Source organism: Eleutherodactylus coqui, chromosome 3 (assembly GCF_035609145.1).
Source record: "Eleutherodactylus coqui strain aEleCoq1 chromosome 3, aEleCoq1.hap1, whole genome shotgun sequence".
Taxonomy (NCBI): domain Eukaryota; kingdom Metazoa; phylum Chordata; class Amphibia; order Anura; family Eleutherodactylidae; genus Eleutherodactylus; species Eleutherodactylus coqui.
Genome location: NC_089839.1, coordinates 11,344,963 through 11,364,337, shown reverse-complemented (window position 1 = coordinate 11,364,337; position 19,375 = coordinate 11,344,963). Strand labels below are relative to the sequence as shown.

Here is a 19,375-nt window from a genome sequence, read left to right as displayed (position 1 = left end):
CGCAGGATCCCCTTTCGCGGGATGTTTTCCTTGATCGCGCCATTCTCAGTATACTCTCCACACTGTTACACAATAACCCCCCGCGGTTGGCAGTAAGCCCCCGGCTAGTCTAGCACCGATGACCGGCCTCGTTGGAAGTCGCTCCGATCGCTGGATTTTCCCATCTAATGTGGATTCACACTGAAACTGATCCACGAAAACTTGTCACGTGATTTTATGCTCTGGGGTCACAGGGGGAATGTCGCTGTAGGGAAGCGCCAACCGTGAGAGGGCCGGAGGCTCTCATAAAAGGGGTCAGAAATCCTCCTGCGGACTCTGCTAAACGCACTGTGAACGTTGCCTCATCTGACAGTTTTTGAGGACGGCATCGTCTTGCCACAGATAAGAGTCATTAGAGCGGCCCAGTGCGTAATCTTGGGCTCGGGGTGGAGGATCTGCGGCGGCCGGCGGTCCCTCGTAGACTATCCCCTCTCCGCTGTGTAGCTGCTGGCTGACCTGTATGGGAAAGTATGTGTAACGTGGTCAGGATGGAAGTCCTCCCGGAGTTGTCAGCGACTCTTCATCGCTCTCCAACGCTCAACCTCAACGTTTGCTAGATTTTTGCTTCCTAAGCAAGCAATGGCAGCGCAATAAGCGGCGGGCAGGATCACGTGGAGCCGAGCTACTCCTGCCGGGCCCGAGACCAGTGTGTATTTAATGAGTGGTTACTAAGCCGCTTAGAGCTCTAAAGAGTTTGCTGCTAAGCTATTATTAAATATTACCAAGACGAAAATGTTACCAAATGTTCCATTCCCCCCTCCCCTCCCCCGAGAAAATGTGGTAGATTCCAGGCGACCGCTGCTGACGTGCGCCACAGAATAGATGACAGCGACGTCTAGATGATGTATTCTGCACCATGTTACCAGATGGCGCGTTCACTTTGATTTGCCCCTTGTACAACTGGCGGACTCACTGAAGGTGAATTAAATGGCGCCCTTATGCTAGTTTAAAGTATTTCAATAGGATCAGAGATGGCGGCATTTCAGCACACATAAGAAGAAACCGTAATTAAAGAAACGTGTCTGATGTGTTTATAGATTTTTGGTCTCTGGGTTGTACTTTGTCTGCAGAACTGATGTAGTCACTAGAGAATGTGGGCTGAGCAAGCGGGACTCACAGGCTCCCTCGAGGGCAGGGGCGGGGGAAGCAGGGACTCACAGGCTCCCTCGAGGGTAGGGGTGGGGGAAGCAGGGACTCACAGGCTCCCTCTGGGGTGGGGAAGAAGGCGGGAATAAAGGGACTCGCAGGCTCCCTCTAGGGCGGGGAAAGCGGGACTCGCAGGCTCCCTCTAGGGCGGGGAAAGCGGGACTCGCAGGCTCCCTCTAGGGCGGGGAAAGCGGGACTCGCAGGCTCCCTCTAGGGCGGGGAAAGCGGGACTCGCAGGCTCCCTCTAGGGCGGGGAAAGCGGGACTCGCAGGCTCCCTCTAGGGCGGGGAAAGCGGGACTCGCAGGCTCCCTCTAGGGCGGGGAAAGCGGGACTCGCAGGCTCCCTCTAGGGCGGGGAAAGCGGGACTCGCAGGCTCTCTATGAGCTGGAGGAGAGAAACAGGACTCACAGCCTTTATGATTGGGTGGGAAAAGTAGGACTCGCAGGCTCTATGAATGGGTGGGGAAGCAAGACTCACAGGCTCTACAAGTGGCTGCAGCTCTGCCTATGGGTGGGCAGAGGAAACAGGACTCAGGCTTTCTCTGAGCGGGTGGGGGAAGGACTCACAGGCTCTATGAGTGGGAGGGGGAAGCAGGATGCACAGGCCTGTAAGAGGACTCGAAGATACCACTGTTACTTAGTAGCATACGGTATGTTACGTTTTAATAGTTGTTGTACCCTCATGTAGCCGGTGTGAATAGCCCAGACATGCAGGACCTTGTATCTAGGGTTGAAGCTCCATTCTGGATTTCTTCGTATAGTGCGACACAGAATGCTAGTGCGAAGAGCTCTGAGAGCGCTTCACCTGCAAGTGTTTAACCCTCAGCGTTCCCAGGGAAAGTAAAGCCTCAGGTGTTTGGAGTAAGCTGGTCCCAAGCTGTCCCCCATGTGCTACGAGAGAAGAACTAGGCAGCAATTGACATCCGTCCTGTACTACCTGGCCGCGACACCGGGCCCAGAGAAACTGCTACAGTCTGTCACATCCAAATTAATTTTTCTGTCACCGTGGGGTTTCACTTCTTTGCCCCTGCAGTGACATCAGCATGAAGGGACCGCTGGCAGAGCATGTCAGCACTCCATTCACTTCAAAGGGGCTGATGAAAATACCTGAGCAGGTGCCCCTCAGGTATCTCGGCAAACCCACTGAAAGTGAATGGAGTGCTACTGCACAACCAGCACATGCAGTCAGGAGGAAGGGGGACAAAGGACCACCATTCGAGACTGACCTGGGGTCTTAGCAGCAAGACCCCCACCCATCTGCACGTTATCCCTTATCCTTTAGATAGGGGACAACTTTGAATTCTGGTCGCTGACACCTGAGAGTCGCTGTACGTTTACAGAAGTTGAGAAGAGCCTACAGTATACTATATGGCTAACGCTCCACCAGCTCCCCACCCTGGGCCTGACAGAATCTGGACCACCCATCTATAATCCATTCTTAATTACTCCTTCCTTTAATGAGATGCAAATCTCTTGCCAATTAATTTCACAGTGGATTGTTAGCAAAGTTAGTTAAGAATGTACCTTACCCCGAAAAATCCTGCTAAAGACATTACGTACTGGGCAGGTGCAGGTAACCTTCACTTCAGGTTCTTAAAGGGCACCTGCCCGCACTGCCAAGCCTACTACACCGCCTCCAGCGACAGACTACTCAACTACAGCTTTTTCGAAAAATGTGTGATATATTTGCAGAAGGAAACATTCTGGCAGAAAATTCGCTTATACAATAAATATACTGCAACACTTCAGTATTGCAGTATACTGCATATTTGCAGACATTCTATTAAGCATTGCCACAGGTACGACTTAATAGGCAGCACCGGAGACCTTTACAAGACCCTAAACTACAGGAAACAGAGGGAGCTCCCTTCCTCGGTCAGGCCCTTTAAATGATGCTGAAAGTTATCTCCATTCGTGTCTGCCAGATATGGAGGGGGCACAGCTCCCAGGTCTGCTCCATACACCCCCCACCGCCAGAGGGAGTACATATACGTCCTTTGGCTTGAAGGAATTAATAATGAAAACAAGGAAGATCGTGTGAAACAAAACCTCTATTCACATCTGTGAGGTTTTGCTACAATTGTATCCTGCTTAGACCATCTTCTGTGAGCTGTACAGGCTGGACTATAGAGTGATACATTGTAGCTGCGCTGATACACTGTGACAAACCTTCAGAATGAGATAGAGATGTGTGCTGCTGATGTATCCAGACTGAACAACCCTCTGTGAGTTAGCCACATCATAAGGGAAAGAAACCTCCCTCCCGTTATGATTGTGTGTTACAATGTATCAGTCTGACTTCTGGACTGGAAACAATTATAACAAACCCTAAACTGTGAGACGTAATAGCTCAAGATGGGTTTGATCCTCGGGATGCAAAAATGTTTCTAGTCACTGACACAAAGCAAAGATCCTGAAAACAATGAGGAACTGAACACACAAAGTATATTGGAAAGCTGAAGAGCTCTGCAAGCTTTGTGCATGTACAGAAGACTGATTGGTGGCGCCGACCCGCCTGCGGCTTGATGTCCCCGCTCTCACAATAGGGGTCTGGACAGTGTGACCTTCGTATTTCATCGCCCAATCGTCGCTGCAGCTCTGTGCGGAGAAACTTTCCACAGCTGACAGACTGACAAGCATTATGCCTCCTTCAGCGCACACAATAGAGCCCTCCATGCCGCTCGGTGCCAGGCGCAGCACAATAGCGCTGTCCTTTGCTGGCATTAACAATTCATAGCCGATGCACAATGTATTTTTAATCTATTTCCATGTTGCGTCGCATTGTTGGCTAATTAGTTCCACGAAGCCTTACTGTGTTTCGCAGGATGAAATGGAAGACAAGCTTACTTAACGACAAGTTTCCACTTGATGCTGCATAAGCCTTGCTCGTTTATAGGCTTCATTACCTACTTATGGACGCGGGATCGCGGCGGTACCTACAGAGGATCAGCGCCTGACTCGTTCTCTTCTTTCAAGCGGTTCATAATGCTATTTACTACAGCTTTTCTCATCTTTCATGTACAATCCACTTTTCATATCTCATAAGATTCTTTTGGGTCATCTTCACCTAAAAAAAAAAAAAAAAAAAAAAAAAGACTGGAAACCACCAGCAAGCTGCTCTCGACAGATCTCTTCTTCTACTTTAGAGTACATAATAGGTTTCTGCTCAAATGAAGATTGTCCCAACTGGGCAACCTCTCTGCAAGACTGAACTAATCCAGGCCATCTCTCTACATAAATGTATCTCCTCAAGGTAAATGGCAACATAACATTTGACGGCACCAAGTCTTCTGGAACACGAGGAGCCACGTAAAGGAAGCATTAACACAGTAGGGAGCGCCTCTTTCGCTACTTGAGTTGTCCTCTGTTAGGGCTCAGTCACACGGGCGCTGATCTGCCCGTGTTTCTGTACGATAAGACGGTCGCACTGCAAGTGCGGACAACTCTCCACCGTCTTATCGTGCAGAAACACGGGCGGATCGGCGCCCGTGTGACTGAGCCCTTATAATTATGCTAGATTTATTGCTAAGATCAGTCAACAGCAAAATGTTGACTGCTTCCATTTTTGATACACGTAAAGCAGAAGGCTGTAGGGACAGGGGGAGTACAGTAGGGACAGCTGTCCTTGGGTATATTTACTGCTATACTAAGATCAGTCAACAGCAGCATGCTGACGACTTGCATTTTGACAGGTAAATCAAAATGACATATGGACATGGGAAGAACAGTAGTGACAGCCTATTTAATGACCAGTAATCAGTTATAAATGGACATGGACAGACTGGAGCAAGTTCAGAGAAGAGTTACCAAGATGGTGAGCGGTCTGCACATCATGTCCTATGAGGAACGGGTAAAGGATCTGGGAATGTTTAGCTTGCAGAAGAGAAGGCTGAGAGGAGACTTACTAGCTGTCTACAAATATCTGAAGGGCTGTCACAGTGCAGAGGGATCAGCCCTATTCTGATCTGCACAAGGAAAGACTAGAAGCAATGGGATGAAACAGAAAGGGAGGAGACACAGATTAGATATTATACAGTGAGGGGGATCAATGAGTGGAACAGGTTGCTTTTCTATGATAATTGGGAGACATGAACTATCATGCCAAGATCAGTCAACATCAGTATGCTGACTGTTTCCAGTTGTTTTTCCTACATGTAAACAAAAGCATATGGACAGGGGTGTTATAGTAGGCAAAGCTCTCCGTTTTTTCTTCTGCATGAAAAACAAAAGGGTATATGGACAGAGGTAGTACAGCAGGGGCACGACATCGTTAATAAGTGGTCCGCCATTAGAATTGATGGATTTATTGCGATGTTAAAATCAGTGAACAGCAGTATGTTCTCGGTTTCCATGTAAGCCAAAAGGCAGCAGTGCAGAAGGCATAGCTTCTTATAGGAGTTGGGTTGTCCTCGGCTATATTTCTGGTCCATTTACTGCCCCTCTAAAATATATGCGGACATTGTCATCACCCAACGGACTGCAGAACCTCCCGGAAAACGGGAAAGGACTGGATGTTCGCATAAGAAAGAAACACAGTTTTCTTGTTGCCCGTTTCAGTTTTTTCATTAAACATTGTAACATCAAAACAAATGGCGACCCGTGACTACGTATCTTCTAGTCGGCGCTCCCGCTCAGTCGTGCGCCCAGTTGGCAGCTAGGCTTCACCCGGACCAGTGTGGCCTGAGAATCTTGGCTTGGCTCATCCAACTCCTGTCCAGATCTCTGCCCCATCCTCAGCGCCCGGGACCACCGCAGCCTCATCAGTCAAGCGGTCCTATGATAATCTTATAGTATGGTGACGGTTTCCGGTTTCTTCGTACGTGCAGAGGGGTATTACAGCTGGGCCTGGCCTCAGGTATAACTATAAGACACCAGCCCGGGTACCCGGTACAGAACGCGTATAATACTGAACGGGACACTATAAGTAAGAAAAGCTGATATCAGAGCGTCGGCATGAATGCGGTGAAGGACACCGATCCTCGCATCGATTCTCGCGTCGTCCGATAGTTTGCTCCGGCGTCTCAGCTACTCGAGTGGCTGCTACTTTAAGTGCGGCTGTTGTCCTTCGCTGCTCGGTATCTTATATCTAAAACTCAAAATCTGTTTGTGTCGTATGCAAATCCCCAGTTCCGGTCCAATTTGAGTAAAATTTGGGATGTTTTGTTGCCAATTGCAACCAATCATAGCTCAGCTTTCATTTGTTATTCTGCTGAGGTCACATAAAAGCTGCTCTGTGATTGGCTGCTATGGGTAACAGTATTTAATCCTCTTAGTGCTGAAATAATACGAAAGCTGCTCTGTGATTGGTTGCTATTGGTTTTACTGTTTGACGATTTCCTGTTAGACAGTTGTGATACCCGGGGGCCGGGGTTCATACATTTGCTCCATGTATTCCTGTCCGGGGATCATTATCCACATCAACATCCAAGGCGGAATTAGGAAGGACAGAATGGGCCAAATGACTGGTGGCTCCACGGGGTTAGACGGGGGCCAAAGAGCAGCCCTGAAACACCAATATGGCTGTTCTAGTGGGAATCACTTGTTGGAAAACACCAGGGATACTAAACAGAGTGCATAGAATCCATGGGTGAAAGCAAATTTTGGGGTGTTGCATGAAAATTCAAGCCTATACCCTTCTCCGGGTGGAGATGATACTGGGTGCAAAACGTCATGTCAGCCGGTGGCACAGTTTGTGCGCCATGCTCGAAATCTATAGATGAACTGCTCCGCCAAGATCAGGCAACAGCAGGAAGCTGACAGTTTCCGGGTTTTTCTTTCTAGGTTATATGGGGAGGGTTAGTATAGTAGGAACGGGTTGGGGTGTTCTTCATTCAGTTACTGCCAACAGCAGCATGCTGACGGTTTCCTACAGGTAGACCTAGATATATTTGGGGCGGGTTAGTACAGGAGGTTCGGCTTCTTACACAAGCTGAGCTTTTTCTGGTTGTAATTATGATAAAAGTACTACTGCCGTGCTAAAAATCAGTCAAAAGCAACATGTTGACCGTTTCCAGTTTTTTTTCTTACATGTAAACCTAATAACTGAAGAAAGAGTCTAATACAGGCAATGAAGGCTTCTGGGAAATACGCAGAATATGAGGGGAGGCGAAGCTTTCACTATAGAACGGCTTGGAAGGACTCATCCGCTGCACTCAGTCTGGACCTGGGAAGGATCTCCAGCTGCTATTTGGTCCTTCCAAGGGAATCTACTGAAGCCCAACGCAGATTAAAGGAAGGAGGCGGCACATCTTACAGATCACCGATCCCCTTCACTTGCCCAAGCCACAACCAAAAAATTGGAGTTTTTCTTTCTTTCACTGAATTTTAGACAATCCTCTAGAAATGCCGTTTGTTCTAATATTTGCTGGTTTTAGTGCAGGTTTACAGTAAACCACCAATAAGGTGGCCGCTATTCTGGCCTTATCTGGAACAAACGCAGCGGAAAATGAGAAATGAGAGATGAACATCATCACTTGGATAGGCGAATCCTACAAGGAGGGCTGCGCTATTGTAGTCTGTAATTGGCATTCTGCTTCCAGCACCCGCAGACGGCATACCATTGCCAACATAAGTGATGGCAGTCAGTGGGTCCAGCTGCCGCTGGCAGAACACGCCATCCTTCACTGCTGGGTGCAAGGGAAGATAACACTGCCATGCTACCAATCTGGGTATAAAGGATCATATTCATCAAGGTCCTATATGTATCCATAGGTGACCAGAACATAATTATATACCAGAGGAAGCATAACTTACTGTACATATTATATACAGGGGATACCCAGGTTATACCTGCATGCTCCATATCACTATATACAGGGAGATGTATAATTTATACCAGCTGTACATCTATAATTATATACAGGAGATACCCAGGTTATATCAGCATGGTCCATATCATTATATACAGGAGATGTATAACTGATACCAGCTGTACATATATAATTATATACAGGAGATACCCAGGTTATACCAGCATGCTCCATATCACTATATACAGGGAGATGTGTAACTTATACCAGCTGTACATATATAATTATATACAGGGGATACCCAGGTTATACCAGCATGCTCCATATCACTATATACAGGGAGATGTGTAACTTATACCAGCTGTACATATATAATTATATACAGGGGATACCCAGGTTATACCAGCATGCTCCATATCACTATATACAGGAGGTGTATAACTTATACCAGCTGTACATATATAATCATATACAGGAGATACCCAGGTTATACCAGCATGCTCCATATCACTATATACAGGAGATGTATAACTTATACCAGCTGTACATATATAATTATATACAGGGGATACCCAGGTTATACCAGCATGCTCCATATCACTATATACAGGAGATGTATAACTTATACCAGCTGTACATATATAATTATATACAGGGGATACCCAGGTTATACCAGCATGCTCCATATCACTATATACAGGATGTATAACTTATACCAGCTGTACATATAGAATTATATACAGGAGATACCCAGGTTATACCAGCATGCTCCATATCACTATATACAGGGAGATGTGTAACTTATACCAGCTGTACATATATAATTATATACAGGGGATACCCAGGTTATACCAGCATGCTCCATATCACTATATACAGGGAGATGTGTAACTTATACCAGCTGTACATATATAATTATATACAGGGGATACCCAGGTTATACCAGCATGCTCCATATCACTATATACAGGAGGTGTATAACTTATACCAGCTGTACATATATAATCATATACAGGAGATACCCAGGTTATACCAGCATGCTCCATATCACTATATACAGGAGATGTATAACTTATACCAGCTGTACATATATAATTATATACAGGGGATACCCAGGTTATACCAGCATGCTCCATATCACTATATACAGGATGTATAACTTATACCAGCTGTACATATAGAATTATATACAGGAGATACCCAGGTTATACCAGCATAGTCCATATCACTATATACAGGAGATGTATAACTTATACCAGCTGCACATATATAATTATATACAGGAGATTCCCAGGTTATACCAGCATGCTCCATATCACTATGTACAGGAGATGTATTACTTATATGAGCTGTACATATATAATTATATACAGGAGATACCCAGGTTATACCAGCATGCTCCATATCACTATATACAGGGAGATATATATGTACAGCTGGTATAAGTTATACAATTATATACAGGAGATACCCAGGTTATACCAGCATGCTCCATATATAATTATATACAGGAGATACCCAGGTTATACCAGTATGCTCCATATCACTATATACAGGAGATGTATAACATACCAGCTGTACATATATAATTATATACAGGAGATACCCAGGTTATACCAGCATGCTCCATATCACTATATACAGGAGATGTATAACTTATACCACCTGTACATATATAATTATATACAGGAGATCCCCAGGTTATACCAGCATGCTCCATATCACTATATACAGGGAGATGTATAACTTATACCAGCTGTACATATATAATTATATACAGGAGATCCCCAGATTTTACCAGCATGCTCCATATCACTATATACAGGGGATGTATAACTTATACCAGCTGTACATATATAATTATATACAGGAGATGTATAACTTATACCAGCATGCTCCATATCACTATATACAGGGAGATGTATAACTTATACCAGCTGTACATATATAAATTATATACTGGAGATACCCAGGTTATACCTGCATGCTCCATATCACTATATACAGGATGTATAACTTATACCAGCTGTACATATATGATTATATGCAGGAGATACCCAGGTTATACCAGCATGCTCCATATCACTATATACAGGAGATGTGTAACTGATACCAGCGGTACATATATAATTATATACAGGAGATACCCAGGTTATACCAGCATGCTCAATATCTCTCTATATAGGAGATGTATAACATATACCAGCTGTACATATATAATTATATACAGGAGATACCCAGGTTATACCACCATGCTCCATATCACTATATACAGGAGATGTGTAACTGATACCAGCTGTACATATATAATTATATACAGGAGATACCCAGGTTATACCATCATGCTCCATATCACTATATACAGGAGATGTGTAACTGATACCAGCTGTACATATATAATTATATACTGGAGATACCCAGGTTATACCAGCATGCTCCATATTACTATATACAGGGTGTATAACTTATACCAGCTGTACATATATAATTATATACTGGAGATACCCAGGTTATACCAGCATACGCCATATCACTATATACAGGAGATGTATAACTTATACCAGCTGTACATATATAATTATATACAGGGGATACCCAGGTTATACCAGCATGGTCCATATCACTATATACAGGAGATGTATAACTTATACCAGCTGTACATATATAATTATATACAGGAGATACCCAGGTTATACCAGCATGCTCCATATTACTATATACAGGAGATGTATAACTTATACCAGCTGTACATATATAATTATATACAGGAGATACCCAGGTTATACCAGCATACGCCATATCACTATATACAGGGTGTATAACTGATACCAGCTGTATGCATTTGTATGTGTGTGTATATATCAGGCTCTTAATGATTTGCGTTTCCTCTACATTTCCCATATTTTGTGACTTTGGTGACATTTGGAAACTTTAATGTTGTGCTCCTGACCTCCTTCCCCGCAGTTACGTGTCTCTTGGAGGGCGCCACCCTGTAAATCGGAATATCCTGCGCTCCTAACGTCTACTTCCTGTTGAGCCGTAGGAAAAATGAAGATGTAACGTCAGTAATGAGCAATCAGCACCGCTCCCATTCGGTAAATGCTCCACTCCCTTGGACGAACGCAATGAAAGGTTCTTAATGAATGACAGCAAGCGGAGATCTTAAAAATTGTGAATAATCCAGAAGGCATGCTGGAAAAAAGGTCAGCTATTCAGACACGCTGGAGATGATTTTCAGTCCGCATTAAAGGGGATGTGCCACATTTACAAGTTCTCCCCTCTCCACAGGATCTCCACCGGTAGGGTATAACTTGCTGATCGGTGGGGGTCACACTGCTGAGACCCCCGCCGACCTTGAGAACAGGACTCCCGTTTCCCGCTGTCCTGTCAGTGTGGGGGTCTTGTCTCCCCCTGTAGTGATGTCGTCCGAGCATGTGCGGACGCCCCCGCAGACCCATTTAAAGTGAATGGATTGTTAGTGCGCTTGTGTGACCAGTGCGCCATTCAGTGTCCTCAGCGACCCCACAGTGGGGGAAGGAGACACGGGACCCCCGTTCTCAAAATTGGCGGGGTTCTCAAAAGGTGAGACTCCCATTGATCAGCAAGTTATCCCCCATCCTGTGTGACAATCCCTTTAAGGAATTCCCCTTATTGTCCCCAGACATATTAAAAGGGGCATCCCCATCCAAGGAGAGTCAGGTAGCTGCAGATGACACCCCTGGGGCTCGCTTCTATCTCTAACTGGCTGCATGCAGCGACTGGGATCAGGCAAACAGCCGAGCAGGCCAAGCTTACCTCCCATAGAGGTGAACAAGCGGCGGAGCACGGGAAGCTGTTCTGTTTCCACACCTCTCAGGCTAGCTCTGTATGCTACACGGTTAGAGCAGCTCCCATTGACTTCTATGGAGTTAGGAAAACAGCGCAGCACGACCCGCTTGGCTGTTTCAGTAAGTGCCGATCACCAGCGCATCCAGCTGGGCCACAACTAGAGGTTGTTGGGGGTCCCAGAGCGTGTCCTGCAACCAGCGGACGTTTTATGGCCTATCCTATGGATGCGCCATGCTAGACTCAGATCGGAAGACCCCTTTAAATTACAGAAACCGCAACGGGATTTTCATTACATTAATGCTGTTTAACCCCTTAAAGACCCAGACAGCTTGGACTCCAGACTGATACAATGTATCAGTGCAGGAGGGAGACACGGACTGCTGAGGTGTTCAGATCACAGAAGGTTCCCCAGACTGGATACAATTGTAACAAACCTTCAGCTGTGAGAAAAATAAGAACTGTAAAGGCTTTCAGTATCTGAGTGTAAACAAGAATGTTTCTGTTCACTGACAGCAAGCAGAGATCTTGTAGTTGATGATAAATTGATACACAAAGAAGGTTAAGACAGTTGCAGGGTTTTTACATTTCCGTCTAGTTTGGTCGCTGGGGGCAGTATGCAAATTACCTAAATATATCCAACCCCGATGACCCAGGAGAGCATTTAGGAGAAGTGTGGTGGAGGAGCTCCGACGGGCAAATGGCTGAAGTACTGGGGCCTTAAAGGGACAGAACACCCCAGAGGATTGTATGCATCTGTCTCTGTTGCCTTGTCTGATTAAATGTAATAAAGTACATGGAGGGCATAAAGCATATGAGGGGTATATGTGCAAGGGGGCCCGGCAGCCACTCCGAGGGGGCCCGGCAGCCACTGCGAGGGGGCCCGGCAGCCACTGCGAGGGGGCCCGGCAGCCACTGCGAGGGGGCCCCGCAGCCACTCCGAGGGGGCCCCGCAGCCACTCCGAGGGGGCCCCGCAGCCACTCCGAGGGGGCCCCGCAGCCACTCCGAGGGGGCCCCGCATTATGTACAATTGTTTCATTCGGCTTTGGAGGAAATAAAACTTAACACAGAACCCCATCAGTAACGTCTGTCCTGCAGTCTGCCGATTATTTGGTTTCTCAGCTAAAAACCTGCGAATCCCATCAACTCTAACAACGTGTAACAGGAGAAGATGTCAGTACCAACTGCGAACACTAGAGGGCATTGTGGAATAAAACAATTAAACCAATCAGCTAATTATAGTCTCATATAAGTCTGAAGGAAGGGAAAGTGGCCGGCCGGGGTATATACAGTATAGAGGGCGCTGTATACTGTGTGACAGGTGGGGCCGGGGTATATACAGTATAGAGGCCGCTGTATACTGTGTGACAGGTGGGGCCGGGGTATATACAGTATAGAGGGCGCTGTATACTGTGTGACAGGTGGGGCCGGGGTATATACAGTATAGAGGGCGCTGTATACTGTGTGACAGGTGGGGCCGGGGTATATACTGTATAGAGGCCGCTGTATACAGTGTGACAGGTGGGGCCGGCGTATTTACTGTATAGAGGCCGCTGTATACAGTGTGTGGGGTGGGGTCGTCCGGGGTATATCCAGTATAGAGGCGGCTGTATACTGTGTGACAGGTGAGGCCAGCCGGGGTATATACAGTATAGAGGCCGCTGTATACAGTGTGACAGGTGGGGCCGGCGTATTTACTGTATAGAGGGCGCTGTATACTGTGACACTGGTGGGGCCAGCCGGGGTATATATTGTATAGAGGCCGCTGTAAACTGTATTAGAGGTGGGGCCAGCCGGGGTATATATAGTATAGAAGCCGCTGTACACAGTGTGACAGGTGGGGCCGGCCGGGGTATATACAGTATAGAAGCCGCTGTATACTGTCTTAGAGGTGAGGTCAGCCGGGGTATATACAGTATAGAGGCCGCCATATACTGTGTGACAGGTGGGGCCAGCCGGGGTATATACAGTATACAGGCAGCTGTATGCTGTGTGACAGGTGGGGCCAGCTGGGGTATATACAGTATAGAGGGCGCTGTATACAGTGTGACAGGTGGGGCCGGCCGGGGTATATACAGTATAGAGGCCGCTGTATACTGTCTTAGAGGTGGGGCCAGCCGGGGTATATACAGTATAGAGGCCGCCGTATACTGTGTGACAGGTGGGGCCGGCCGGGGTATATACAGTATAGAGGCCGCTGTATACTCTGACAGGTGGGGCCGGCCGGGGTATATACAGTATAGAGGCCGCTGTATACTGTCTTAGAGGTGGGGACAGCCGGGGTATATACAGTATAGAGGCCGCCGTATACTGTGTGACAGGTGGGGCCGGCCGGGGTATATACAGTATAGAGGCCGCTGTATACTCTGACAGGTGGGGCCGGCCGGGGTATATACAGTATGGAGGCTGCTGTATACTCTGTGACAGGTGGGGCCGGCCGGGGTATATACAGTATACAGGCAGCACAAATCTCTCTCCTGCCCAGTGAGTTGGATACAATGTATCAGTGCAGGTAAAATCTAGAGTCCAGGATGTTTGGATACATTTGGTCTCTACAAGTTTTTAGCCTCTGGAAAAATATTTCTATTCACTGACAGCAAGCAAATATTTGAGGAATTGAAAAAGGCCTATTAGAAAGTTGTAGAATTCTTTGCGCTTTATTATAAGACGGTAAAGCTTGTTATTTATATCTCTGTGTATTCATACATCACATGATTCACCGGAGGATACACGGCGGACCATACCATAACCCCGTATACAGGGAAACCAATACTTGACCCAGAAAGCGCCAGGGCTGACGTGTGCGGGTGACTGGCAGTGCCCGGGGTTAGTGAAGGAGGCTGCTGAGAGCCCCATCGTTAAGTGCTATAATCAGATGTGATTAATTAATCAACCTGCTGCCATGAGGCTTAGCACGCCAGCGTTAATGCCACCATATAAGGGTGTGGGCTGGCGCCTCCATCCTACCTGCTTCTGCCTGTTTAACCCCTTACGGTTGTGGCTTTTTTTCCCCTCAGTGTTCGATTTCTGGTGGCTCGTTGTTTTTTGCGGGACGAGTTGTATTTTTCACTGGTTCTATTTAATGTACCAGAAAATGGACTGAAAAAGTGGAGTGAAATGGGAAAAAACAACTTTAATTATGATTTTTTTTTCTGGAGAGGGGGCTGAACAGAAAAGCGCACTTCTAGTCCCGTCTATATTTTTTCTGCTGATGTGTCGGATCGCACTTTTATGGTCGCAGCAGCATCAAATATGTTTGGGCTTGTTTGTTTGGATTTTTTATTCTGAATACATCCATAGTCACATAGTATGTTAGGCTGAAGGGAGACAATGGCCATCTAGTTCAGCTTGTCTCCACTCCCCCTTGTTGATCAGGGGAAGGGGCGGGGCGGAACTTTTAGTATCCTTTATTTTTTATAAAGATTGTTTAATATTAAAAAAAAAAAAAAAAAATCACTTTTTACTTTTTTTTTTTTTTTTTAGTTCCAGAGGGCACTTGAACCTGCAATAGTTTCATCGCTTATACCATATACTGCAATACCTCATTTTAATACTATTGTCTCTGTATACCTGTCTGTATTATAGCTAATTAGGGTGCTGTATGTTAATAACTTGATGCCGTCCTGTATTACCCAGATTACAGGGCAACTGCCCAAACTGAAAGTGCCCAGGCCCTTACCTGCATGCTTACTAGCCAGAGGTAACAATGGTGACCACCAACTGGTCACACGTAGCATCAGTCACGTGACAAGCCCCTTTCGGCCTGTACCCAGGCAATGCCCATCTCTTCGCCCAGCCGGTCACATCCAGATCCCCCTGGGCTCAGACTTCTGTATATGAGCCACCATCAGCATCTTGCCTGTCACACAGGACCCCCGTGAAGTTTACGTCCCCTGTGTAACATACGCCCGCCGCGGCTCCGTCCGCCCGCTTTTCTTTCTGCAGACTTAGAAAGCAGATCTGATTCCTGCGCCTAAATTTGCGGTCCTATTTTTAGAGTAAACTAACGTTCGCCGCTCGTTTCTCCCTTTTCTCCCCCGAGGGCCGCAGGCTGCCAAGAACCAACATTAATTCACACGAAAGCCACCGAGGGATAAAAGTTGTCATTGAAACAAAGATTTTCTGCTGAAGCGTGTAAACACCATCGCTGGCTGATTGCAGGGGAAACAGACGCCCGTTATTTATTTCTTTTCCATTCTCCCCTCGCTTCTTGGAAAAAGAGGAGAACGAGGAGAAAGAGCCGAGACGTCTTAAGTGCCTTCAGTTTTGTGTTTATATGACCTCTGACCTCCCACATGACCAAGTGTCCCTTTCAGAGATGGAAATTTCCAGCTCTTCCATTTGACCCCTTAATCGCCCCTCTATTTATCTTGATGACTTCCAGGGGACATCGAGTGCAACGTGATCCAACGTCATTCATGAGCAAAACAAGACAGAGTCTAGATTATTGCCAAAGTTCCGCAACTTTCAATAAACTACTTTGTGTTTCAATTCCTCCCATTTGTGAGATCTGTTTGCTGTCAGTGAACAGAAATAACCTCATTTACAATCATAGGCTGAAAACCCGAACAGACCTCATATTTGGGTCAGGAAGGGTATGGTTTATCCTTAGGGAGCGTACCTAGTGAGCAAACGTATAAAGGCCATGCATGCTGGGCTAGAAAGACAGAACAATGCCTCTGCAGCGCCACCTATTGGAAAGCAGCATTCCTGCAGGTCAATGGCAGACTTTTTAAAGGGGTTGTTCAAGGATTTCAAGGTATACGCTATCCATGATAGGGGATAACTTGCTGATTCAGTGAGGGTCTCAGCAGCCGATCTCAGGAACTCCTGTGTGCTGTCCGTTACTGTGGGGGTCGCTTCATTTCATTGGAGCTGACAGAAATACCCACTGCTGCATTTCATTCAGTCTCCTCCTCCCTGCAGGGGGTGCAGTAACCCTACAGTGAGGACAGGGGACATGAGACCCTCATTCTTGAGATCGGTGGGGGTCTCTGCGGTGAGATAGGGGGTGCCTTGAAATTTTGGTACAACCCCTTTAACAAGCCTTGTAACAACGACTGGGAATGTAAGCTAAAGCTAAAGTCTTCTCCAGGAAGGAAAGGGTAAACCATACACAAACAGCTGTTTCGGGGTTTTTGCCCCTCATCACGGTGCGGTAGGTTTGCTGGGTGAGAGGCTATGTTGTGGGTCGGGAAGGGCATGATTTCTCCTTAAGGAGAGCACCTAGAAGGTGTGAGGAGACTTATAAGGCCATCCATGCTCCTCACCATAAGGAGAAACGTCTAACATTGACTTGCAGGAATGCTGCCTTCCAATAGGTGGCACTGCAGAGGTATTGTTCCATCTTCCTATTTGTATATACCGAATACTTCTCAAGGCTGAAAGTTTGTTACAATTGTATCCAGTCTAGATCTTCCCCCTGCCATTAAAGGGCTATTCCCATCTTGGCAAGTTAGCCCTTAGACCTCATTTACAAAAAAAGACAGTTTGAGTGACAGTTTTGAGCGATCATCTTTGCATAGTCTATAGTAGCTAATTGGCTACTAAAGAGCTATGCAGGCGGAGCGAGACACCATTGCTATCATTCGGCAAACAATACAGCTGTTTTGCATAAGCAAATAGCTGCATTGTTCTCCGCACTTACAGCTCACGTCTGGCTGTGAACTACCAGCAGGACACAAGCTAAAACAATCTCATTGGCGCTGCCGACTGTGATAACACCGCTGATAAGAGTTCATCACTGAATTCTAGAAAACTTGAATTGAGCGAGGAACGAATCATGCGTGAAAACTGCTCGATGTCCGCGCATTTAGACGCAATGGCTATCGCTCAAAAGACGGCTTCAAGGGAATTAGAAGTGAGAATCGTTGGGTCTAAATGGGCCTTCATTCACAGGATGGGAAATAGCTTGCCGATTAATGGGGATCCGACCCCTGGGCCCCCCATTGATACAGAGATATTGCCCGCAGTGCATCCCTGAAGTTTGGCAGTGGTGGCCGCACATGCATGCCACTAACTTCAATGGGAATAGCCAGAGATTGCCAAGTTCAGCTCTCCCCAGCAGTCCCACTCACGTCAATGGGACCACCAGAGGTTGCTGAGCACTTGAACACTGCCATTTCCAGCGGTCCCATTGCAGTGAGTGGCACAGTTGCACGCATGTGCAGTCATGGCTATCAAAATTTTGGGACACGCCAGGAGCGATTTTTCTGGATCAGCGGGGGTTAGACCGGCAAATTATCCTCTGTGATAGCTTGTCCAGATAGAAATAGCCCTTCAGAGCAACCCTCCTGGACCAGAGGGGGCGTTATATCAGCTACTGCCCTCCTAGCTCCCATTACGGTCACCCATCCACTTCTTCTGGGGTTCCTTTTAATCTGTCAACATGGCCACGGCGATTCTTAGGCCATATTTACATGGGCGATTTCCTCGCCTGAGTTCCATCTGATTGCGATATGTTTATACGCATGGACAAGTTTTTTCTCGGCTCCGGGGTCTGAGACAGAAGAATCGCAGCATGTCCTACCTTTTGGGCAATATCAAGCATTATTTAGTATGGGAGCCAAAAAAAAAAATTTAAAGAGTGAACCGCAGTCGCATGCAGATACGATTTTTATGCGATTTGCCATTTTTCCTAATAAAACATAATTTTCACGTGCGTGAAAACCACATGTCCGGCGTTACGATGCATTTTTCTGACCCAACACATGACAGACGTGGGTAAAATCCCATATTTACGAGCGCGATATCAGTCTGAGGTTTTTGGACCGATATTTTGCTTACCCACGTAAATACGGCCTTAGACTACCTGATGCGCACACCGAGTCCTAATGGTGTATTGGTGGTCTAAGGCATTACACACCGCTCCGACTGAGCAGCACTGGCCAATGAGAACGCAGCAGGCGATATTTGGCTCCTAATCGAGTAGTGTGATAGGAGCGCCACGGCCATATTGAATGCATGAAGAGGATTGCTGGTTGTACCGGCAGATTGGAGGGTGGCAGGTAGAATAACTCCCCCACTCCGCTCCTTGCATACATTGTGTCCAGTGATCCAAGGGCTACTTTAAACAGATGGAACTCCAAACTGATACATTGTAACAAACTAGCAGGAAAAGAGAGAAATTTGTGCTGCAGATATCATCACTCACACAGAATTCTATCGACTGGATACAAATGTCACAAAACCTCAGCTGTGGATTTGTTACAGAGTAATCTGCAAAACCTGTAGGAATTTGTGATGCAAATGTCACCCTAATATCGAGTAACAGAAGAGAGCGAGCAGCAGAGCCCCGGGGTCCGCATGCTACAAGGCAACACTCATCTGCACTTTAGCTTGCTCCAGGATTCTCTTGGCGAGCCGGCACGTACGTACCATGTCTGAAGTCTTTGCTTCAGCCTCTGTTCACTGACAGCTGACGGAGATCTTGAAGTGTTAAGAAACTGATTCAAAGTATATTGGAAAGTCTTTGAAGTAATAGTTGTGGCACAGAACCTTAAAGAGGCGGTGTACCTTTACACGGGACGACTGCCGCTCCTGTGCTCCTATCTGTGGTGCGTCAGAGAACTGAGCGCCCGATACGTCTTCCAGCTGCTCGCCGCCATTCATAGAA

General features: G+C 46.6%; 1 protein-coding gene across 2 annotated transcripts in view; it reads right to left on the bottom strand.

The window, feature by feature from the left end:
- The window catches only part of LCLAT1 (lysocardiolipin acyltransferase 1), a 91,134-nt gene that overhangs the window by 26,163 nt on the left and 45,596 nt on the right, over positions 1 to 19,375 (bottom strand). The window lies entirely within an intron of this gene.